The sequence below is a fragment of the Durio zibethinus genome, chromosome 4, assembly GCF_047325235.1.
Source record: "Durio zibethinus cultivar Kanyao isolate XHJ-2024 chromosome 4, ASM4732523v1, whole genome shotgun sequence".
In the NCBI taxonomy this organism is placed as follows: Eukaryota; Viridiplantae; Streptophyta; class Magnoliopsida; order Malvales; family Malvaceae; genus Durio; species Durio zibethinus.
The window spans coordinates 18365999-18375148 of record NC_143165.1 but is presented as its reverse complement, the minus strand read 5'-3'; the positions used below and the strand labels follow the sequence as shown (position 1 = coordinate 18375148).

The 9150-nt window shown below is 30.7% G+C and overlaps 1 non-coding gene across 1 annotated transcript; it reads left to right on the top strand.

Moving 5' to 3' along the window:
• Positions 1–7377: 7377 nt before the first annotated feature.
• On the top strand, positions 7378–7484 carry LOC149519271 (small nucleolar RNA R71). The gene has a single exon (XR_016341971.1). It is a non-coding gene; the product is annotated as a small nucleolar RNA R71 (small nucleolar RNA).
• Positions 7485–9150: the final 1666 nt, after the last annotated feature.

Below are 9150 nucleotides of genomic sequence, written 5' to 3'. Positions count from 1 at the left end.
TCTTGGTTTATTGGGTGTTTACACATTTATCACTCTATTTCTTGCATGACTTGTTAATTAAGAACCCAAAGCTTTGTTTTTTTTTCATGTTACTTACTTTCTTTGTACATGTAGTCTATGGATGCAAAGTTAAAGCTTTGTTTTTTTTTTTATGGTTTTAGTTTTTTTATGTATGTTGTTGCCTACAGCCTTAGGAATGCTTGAAAGCCAAATGTGGGAGACCATGGTTGTGTCTTTACCTTGCTCTAGTTTGAGCTAGAATGGGGGGAGTGGTAGTTCAAGAAAAAAAATAGAATGAACATACATTACAAGTAAAATGTAGGGGGCCTTACACCTTGGAGTTGTTTTCAATAGCACCACATAGGCTAACAAAGTATGGCTTCCTTTTTGGTATAAAAAATATATAGTGTATAAACATTCATGGAAAATTAAAACATGAGGACCATACATAATACAATTGGAGTTTGCTTTTTTCTTGATTTTGACATAAACAATAAGATAAGAAGAATACTAGTGTAGAAAATTTTTAATTAGAACATTATGGTAAATAAAAATTTACAAAAGTATAAAATTACAAAGTTTGTTTTCATAAATTTATTTTTATGTGTATTTGATTTTAATTATACTCATACAATTTGTTTATGATTGTTTAAATTCAATAATAAGTTTAATTTTATGCACTGTTAATTTCTTTGTTGTTTAGATTCTCATGCTTGTTTTAATTTTTTATCTTGTGTTTAAATTCATGTTTGATATATTTTTCGTGCATATAATAATGATATGAATGAAATTTTCCAATGATGATATTTTAGAGAAGTCCAAGTAGTGATTCTCTAAAAATGTCTAGGTGAGGATATTTTTCTAAAAATGCTACCAAAGTAATGGAGTATTTAGGAAAATATTCAATATAAAAAAGTTTCATTTGTATTTTTTCTAAAATTTTGATAGATGTTATTAATAATATATATTGATTTCTTTAGGTAATGAAATTGATATGATTTAAAAATATAACTAAGTAGGAAAGAACAAAATGAATAAAATTTTTCGAAGATGGGATTCTTAGGAAGTCTATTAGAGGTTCCTAAGAAATCCCTAAGTGAGAAAATTTTTCTAAAATATTGTCAAAGTATCGAGGTATCTAGGAAATTTTTCAATTAATTTTATTTACTTTGTTCCTTTCAAAAGTATTAATGATAATTAGGAGATAAGGAGGATGATTAAGGCTTAATCAATATATTTTTTTGTATGCATGATTATATCATATAATTTCCTTTATCCTTTTTAAATTTTAGTGATAATTGGTGAATGTAATTTCAAATGAATATAATATTTGTGTGCATATTCTATTTTATTGTTTGCATTACATATTTTAATCAAATTTTTTTATGATAAGACTCCAAAAAATCTAAGTAGTGATTTTTGAGAATTCTCTAGATGAGAAAAGTGTTCTAAAATTGTCAAAGTATTAGAATATTTATATGTTTCTTTTTAATATGACAATTTTCATTTTATAATTATTTTTTTTAACCTGAACAGCTTTTTTTTTCTTAATAAAAGAGTGTTTTTAGAAATAAATGTATATGTATATTATTACATGATTTTTTAATGTTTTTGAAAACAAAAGAAAATCTCTAAGGATAAGATTGTAAAGAAATCAGAATAGTGATTCTTTAAAAATCTTTAGGTAATAAAATTCATCTAAAATGCCGTCAACGTACTAGAGCATATAGATTAATTTTCGACAAATATTTCTCCTTGGTTTCAGAAAAAATTTTTAGAAAATAATATTTTGTGTGAAAAAATATTATTAGAAATAAATATGAACCACAGAGGATAAGATTTTCGGGAATTCTAAGTAGTGATTCTTAAAATTCCTTAGGTGAGATGGTTCCTTTTAATATTGCCAGCATATTGGAATATTTTTAGGAAATTTTCAATATAAGGTTCTTATTTATTTTCAAGCTTATTAAATATATCAAAAATATATTTTTAGAAATAATTAATTTTTTAAAATACAAGGATTAAGATCATTTTTGTCAATATTAAAAGATAACACATAATTAATTGGTACCATTTTAAACAGGCGTCGTGGGGGTCTAATCCTTCCCTAGCGTAACCGACTCCCGAACCCAATTCGTTTTTCATAGACCAAAACTATCGTTAATTAAACTTTAAATATACCTTTATTGTTTTATTAAAGGATAAATTTTTTAGGTGGCCAATCACGTCTAGCCTAAAAAAGATTGGTGGTGACTCCATTTCTTTTATTTTTCAAAATTGTCTAGTGGTGCCCCAAAACTGTTACGACAATCAAAAATTGCAGGTAAGTCAGAACTGACAAATTCAAAAATAGATTTGAGTATTAATGAAAAATAAATTAATAGATTTGAGCTAGAAATTAATAAAATTTGTAAGTTTCATTGCCAAAACCATAAAGAACATAGAAAAATACTTGAGAAAATGTAAAGGTGCAATTAAAATCAATAGAAAAACATGATGATCAAGGGCTGTTTGGTTGCTAAGAAAATAAAATGCAATAAAAGGAAGTGTATAAATTAAAGAATAAGAAAAATAAAATCCTAAGCTAAAGTCTCCCTAAAATGGCTAGGTCCACTCCTATTTATAGACAGGTGAATGGTGAATGAAGCCCCAAAAAATGTCTCCAAAATATCTACAATGAGGTAAGCTTTTAGAGACTTCATTCCTCATTTCTTCTACATTTGGTACATGGTTGTTTGTAGGATTTTTTGTTATTCGTCAATTCCAAGCCTTCTTCATGCATTTTTCAACATCCAAAAAGCCCAAGTTATGACCAATGAAAGTTGTCGAATATGCCATATCATCACCTTTTGAAGTCTTTCTTCAAATGCCAAAATGTGATGCCCAATTCTCATGCAAATGATGGTTGCATTCTATGCCATTAATGCACCATATTTTCCTTGTTAAGCCTCTTGCATGCATTTATGTTTTATTTTTTGTTTTTTGCTAAAAAAATTCAATTATTTAATGACCAAAATTAACGATAAAATCATTAGAAAAATGCTAGAAATAATGCTAAAAGAAATCATGAAAAAAAGGTTCAAGAAAACTCCCTCAAAGTAATCTAACTTAATGACACTAGTTTTGGGCCATTTTCACAATTTATACCAAAAATCCTCCAAAATGTATCTAAATTGACCAAAATTCCTCATTTTCTTCATATTTACCTACACATGAGAAAAATGTGCATTTAAGAGCAATTTTGCGAAAAATTCTAAGGAACAAGCCAAAATATGAATTAAATTGCACTCAAAATGAGCATGAAAAGACCAAAATTTTAATGTAATCAAACCCTTAAACTTAAGCTTTGCTTGTCTTCAAGCAAAACAAGATTGAGCAAGAATCATCATATACTTTCAATGCCTCATTCAACACTATAGCCTTATGGATTGTTCAGTAAATATAACTAAAATAAAATCATGAATGAGTGTTATTACACAAGAATCTACCTAAGTTGAGAACATTCCTAATTAAGGTTCCAAAAGCAGGCAGCACCTCTCATGCATCCTTGCATGAAATCTAATAATATTATGCAAAACATGAAACTTTAATAATAGTGATCAATAAAGCGTGCTCATGTTCCATAAGTTTGCTTATCACATTTTTCTCCACTAATGTAGATGAACACATGATTGAGGATCATTTAGGACTTTATTAAGTTTATAATGTAAGGCTAGGATCAAGGTATGATAAAAGTTATTTAGGCTTAAGTACCCTAACAATGGATCACATGTCTAGGATCATCCATAGTTGAGCTTCCAAGGTAAAAAAGGTAAGCTTGACTAAAGAATCACCCCCTTAAATTTTGATTGTGCCTATTTTTCTTTTTCTTTTTTCTTATTTTCTTTGGTTTTTCACCACTTTATTGCTTTTGATATTTCATTTTTTTCTTGTGGTTTTTTTTTCTTTTTTTTTTTCACTACTTTTTTTCTTCTGCAAGCTAGCTTGATTTTTTTTTCTTTTCTTTTTTTCTTTATTTTTTGATTTTTTTTATTTCCCATTCTTTTTCCAAGCTTCACCTTTATTCTCTAATAATGCATAGCTCACAAATGGTGTATGAATGATTAATGCAGATAGGACAAAGGACTAAAAAAATAAAAAATATACAAAATAAGGCTATAAGCTTATAATGTGGTTTCAAAACAAAGAAAAGGCATCATAAGGCTCAAATAGGGTGACTATGGAAATATTGTATCAAGGATGGCTTGCAAAGCTTGAACGATCCAAAGATAGCCTATATCATTTCCCTAATCATGTGTCCTTTAAGATTTTACCTCTAGAGGCAATCAAAACAAATTTTAGAATCCTAAAGCATAACTTTAAAGACTTATGCAAAAACAATCTCATGCTTACATAATCAATACTAGATAAAAAATGCATTTCAATGTTTAAAAGTTTTACTCAGAAATGAATACCATATTCAAGAATTCACTAAACCTAAGCATCATTTTATATTTTAGACATTCAATCTTTTCCTAAAGCTATATTCATTCTCAAATCATTGGCTTCATGAAGAACTAATCAAAGAAAGCATAATAATGATTTAAGCTACCACTAGTTAAGCTCAATTTCAAGGCAAAAATAATAAAAATTAAAAAAAAACTTTCAAAATTTGAGCAATTTTCCCATACCCCTAAACTTAAACAACACATTGTCCATAATGTGTAAGCATGAAACAATAAAGCACAAAAAATAGGAATAAGGAAACTCCCTTATCATCATAGAGGCATGGTGATTGAATCATCCATTTAAACTTTAGCCAAACTAATGCTTCCTTTTTAAGCTCTTATTCATCCTGCAAAATAAAGAAACAACTATACAAAAAAAATTACATCAATATGTACAAGAAAAGATAAGCAAAACATGAAAATCACAAAATAAGCAAATGAACAAAGTATAAAATGTAAAGCTTAGGTTGCCTCTCAAGAAGTACTTTATTTAAAGTCGAAAGCTCAACTATCAGAACAAACTCAACGCTATAGGTTCATAGTAATCACTACTTAATTCCTGAATCCAACCATTTCAAGACCTCTCTCTTTACCATATTATCAAAACTATAGTCTAAAGGTGGATCATGTGGGCAAGTAGGAATAGCAATAAACTTGTTAAGAAAACCCTCAACCTCACACCTAGAAAGACTAAAAAAAGTTGCTTTTGGTTTTGACATCCAATCAACTGATCTATTATCAACATAAACCATATCATATTCTTCTTGTAACATATCTACATCCTTTTTCTTAGAACGATTATGATAGATATGACTAAATTGAAATTGCTCAAAGACTAGTAAATCAACTAAAAATGAAATCCCATTAATAACAACTCGACCATCATTCCCAGGACTTTGATAAGTATCATCAAAATGAAATGTCTCATAATTTGATGAATTTAGATATGAAGGTCTAATCATTATGGGAAAGTGTTAAGATCAACTAAATGCTAGCCACTAGAAGTTGGTGCAAATTAAAAAGTAAAGAATATCAATATATCATTATCATAATCACTCAAATCCATGTCTTCTACCTCTTCAACTGTAGTCGACTCCTCAAAATGTGAGATAGGATGCTTTTGGTGAAAAATATCATAAATCACATCATTAACTACCTTTACTCTCAAGCACTTATCAAAATCATTAGGGAATGGTAAAGCTTTAAAAACATGAAAAGTGACCTTCTAATCTTGAACTCACATAGTCAATTCTTTTTTACACTTCAATTAAAGTTTTAGCAATGCCTAAAAAAGCTCTCCCTAAAATAATTGGGATCTCATGGTCTACCTCTATCACTAGAATCATAAAGTCAGTAGGTAAAATGAATTTCTCTGCCTTAACCAAGATCTCTTCCACAATCTTTTATAGGGTATTTCAATGACCTATTAGCCAATTATAGAGTAATTAAGGTGGCTTTAGGCTTTTCGATGCCTAATCTTTGAAAAATAGACCAAGGCATTAGGTTAAAGATAGCAACTAGGTCATACAAGGCTCTGTCAAAAGACATGCTACCTATAGTACCTAGAATGGTAAAGCTACTAGGATCTTTAAGCTTTATAAGTAGTCCTCTCTAAATCACTGATGTGCACTCATTGGTAAGTGCAATTGTCTCATAATCCTTTAATCTTTTCTTCCAATAGATATTGTCTTTCATGAATTTTACATAGGTAGGCATCTGCTCAAGTGCATCTATAAATGTAATATTAATGTACAACTTTTTAAACACCTCAAAAAATTTAGAGAATTGCTTTTTTTCCTTTTACTTCTCAAACCTCTGAAAGAAAGGAATGTAAAGTCTAGGTGACTCAATTTTAGGAGGAGCATGCATAGATGAACTTGGTAAAGCATTGTGTGATGGTATCTGTTGTAATTAAGTAGGAATAGGTACTATACCCTTATTCTTCTTCTTACTCTCCCCTTTATCATGAACTAGGTTTTTATTAGTCTCATCATCATACTACTCCTTATTTACCACATTATAAAACCAATCAAGTCCTGGCCACTAGCTATCTACCTCCCACTCTTAAGTGTGATTACTTTGCAGTGCTTTTTCCCCTTTCTCCTAGGGTTGACCTTTATGTTATTGGGTAAGGTACGTAGTGGTCGAGTACTAAGGAGGGTCAATAACTAACTAATCTTGGTCTCTAAGTTTATTATGGATGTGGGCTGGTTTTGAAACATGGTGTTCTAAAAAGGTCTGAGCTTTAATAAATGAACCTAAGAGATCCTTGATTGGGGTTTTCTTTTTTGGAGGGCATAGATGGATATATAGGTATGTAGTGTTGTAAAGGTTGCTACTAAAAAGGTGACTGCTGAAGATCTAATGGCTGAGGTGGTCTAGTGTATTGAGGCTGCTGCAATACTTGTATAGATTGGATAGATTGAACTAGGTTATTTTCTCCAACCTAGGCCATACATAGGGACATGGGGGTTGTTAGGTTACCCAGAGGTCTATCCTAAATAATGGATACTCTCTAAGTGGGTGCCTGGACATGACTCCCTTGAATGTCTTACCCCATATACATCACACATAGCTAAGGAACTATAGGCATGAGTAACTTAGAATGACTAGGACTCGACTCTGAAGGTGTAACCTTACTATGTAAAGACTATAAATTTGGCTAGGGAATCTACCTTAGCACTAATCATTGTAAGCTCACTAACTTTATACACCTCTTAAGCTCTCATCAGATGCTATCTCTCATTATACCATAGATAATTATTAGTCGTCATATCTTCAAGAAGCTCATAAGCTACTCATCAAAGCACCTCCTGATGTAGCATCTAAAAGTGTCTTAGTGTTAAGCACTAACCCATTATAAAAAACCTAAATCTCCATCCATTTTGGTAGGCCATGGTGTGGACACTACCTTAGAAACTCCTTGTATCTTTCTCATGCCCCATACAAGGTCTCCGAGTCATGCTAGGTAAATGTAGTGATCTTATTTCAAAGCTTGGCCGTCTTGGTCAGAGGAAAAAAAATTTAGCCATGAATTTTTGCACTAAATCATCCCAAGCAATGATGAAATCTGGTGGCATTGAGGCTAACCAACTCTTGGCTTTATTTCTAAAGGAAAATGGAAATAACCTACGCTTAATGCCATCCTTAGTAACACCATTCTATTTAAATGTATCACAAATCTCTAACAAATCCCCAAGATGAGCATTTGGATCTTTACTCGAATGACCACTAAATTGCATCAACTGCTGTATCATTTAGATAAATGCAAGTCTAATCTCAAAATTATTAGCTTGAATCACTAGCCTCCTGATGCTAGGCTGAAAACCATAAAGATCAAGCACAGTATAATCCTTAAAGGCTCTAGTGTCTTGCTCGATAATGGTGATGGTAGGATCGATTTGTCTTTCTTTCCTAATCCTCTTAAGAGTAACCTCAAGCTCAAGATCTAAAAGAAGTAACTCACGATTCTTAACTTAGTGCATACATGGGCCACCAAAACACTATACCTAATGAACCATTCTAAAAGGAAACCAAATATTTACAGCAAAGAAAACAAATGATCACAAAGAGAACCTAGGATATATACACATAAAATAGAAACAAGCCTAAGCTCTAGCTGAAGGTATCATCTTTTCATAATAAGGCATCTTTAGGGTGTTAAAAAAAAACACTGTGGTTTTTTTCTTGGTAAGAGGTAGCTAGACTTGAGCAACCATGTCCTTTCACCTCTGGGCATACTCTTTAAAAATTTTCATCACTTTTTTCTCCCTGCTTTGCAAAAAAAATGGTTTGGGGCCAAGTTTATGATGTGACAATATTAAGTAATGAACACCCTTGCAAACTCTTTCCATGAATGGATGCAGGATCTATCTAGCTGGACATATTATAACACTAAAATATATAGTGCTTTACAAGTCTTTATTAGTGCAAAATTCTAAAATTTGATTGAATATGGTGCTTTAAATGTTTATTTTCTTGATCTTTAGGTATAATGCACATGGGATGTAAAAGCCATGCAATTCATGCAAGATGATGCAATATTCAGCTATGTATTGCTGTTTATCGCTGAACCACTTAGCCAAGAAAAGATCATGATGAATTAGGCTAAAAAAGAGTTCTAGAGGTAAGAGGACTCTTTGTTTATCTTAGAAAACTTTTATTTCAAGAAGAACACTACAAAAGAGGATAAGGATAAAGTTATGATACAACAAAGATTCCCATATCTATTTGGCCAAAAAGAAATCTTATTGAGTAAGGACCTTTTGATTATCTTGAAAGAATTTTTTGGCCAGATAAATACTTTTACAAGAAATAAAGATAAGAGTTATACTTAAGAAAGATTCTTGAAGAATTATCTTAAGAGTTGTAACTTAATACAACTACTTTAAGAAGATAAGCTCTTGGACATTCACTCAAGTTAAAACTCCATTTGAATTTAAGATAATGACAACATGGCAAGACACATCAGTAATCCCATTTAGCCATACAAAGACTCCTATATTTAGCCAACTCCTTTAAAGATCAAGATAAACTTATCTTTTAGAGTTTAGATAGGGAAATGACTTTCTAATCCCAATCCTTTCTTGGCTTAATCTACCTCTATAAATAGGCTAGTCCTCCTTATTTTTAACACATCCTATCACTCACTTCTCTTTTTTTC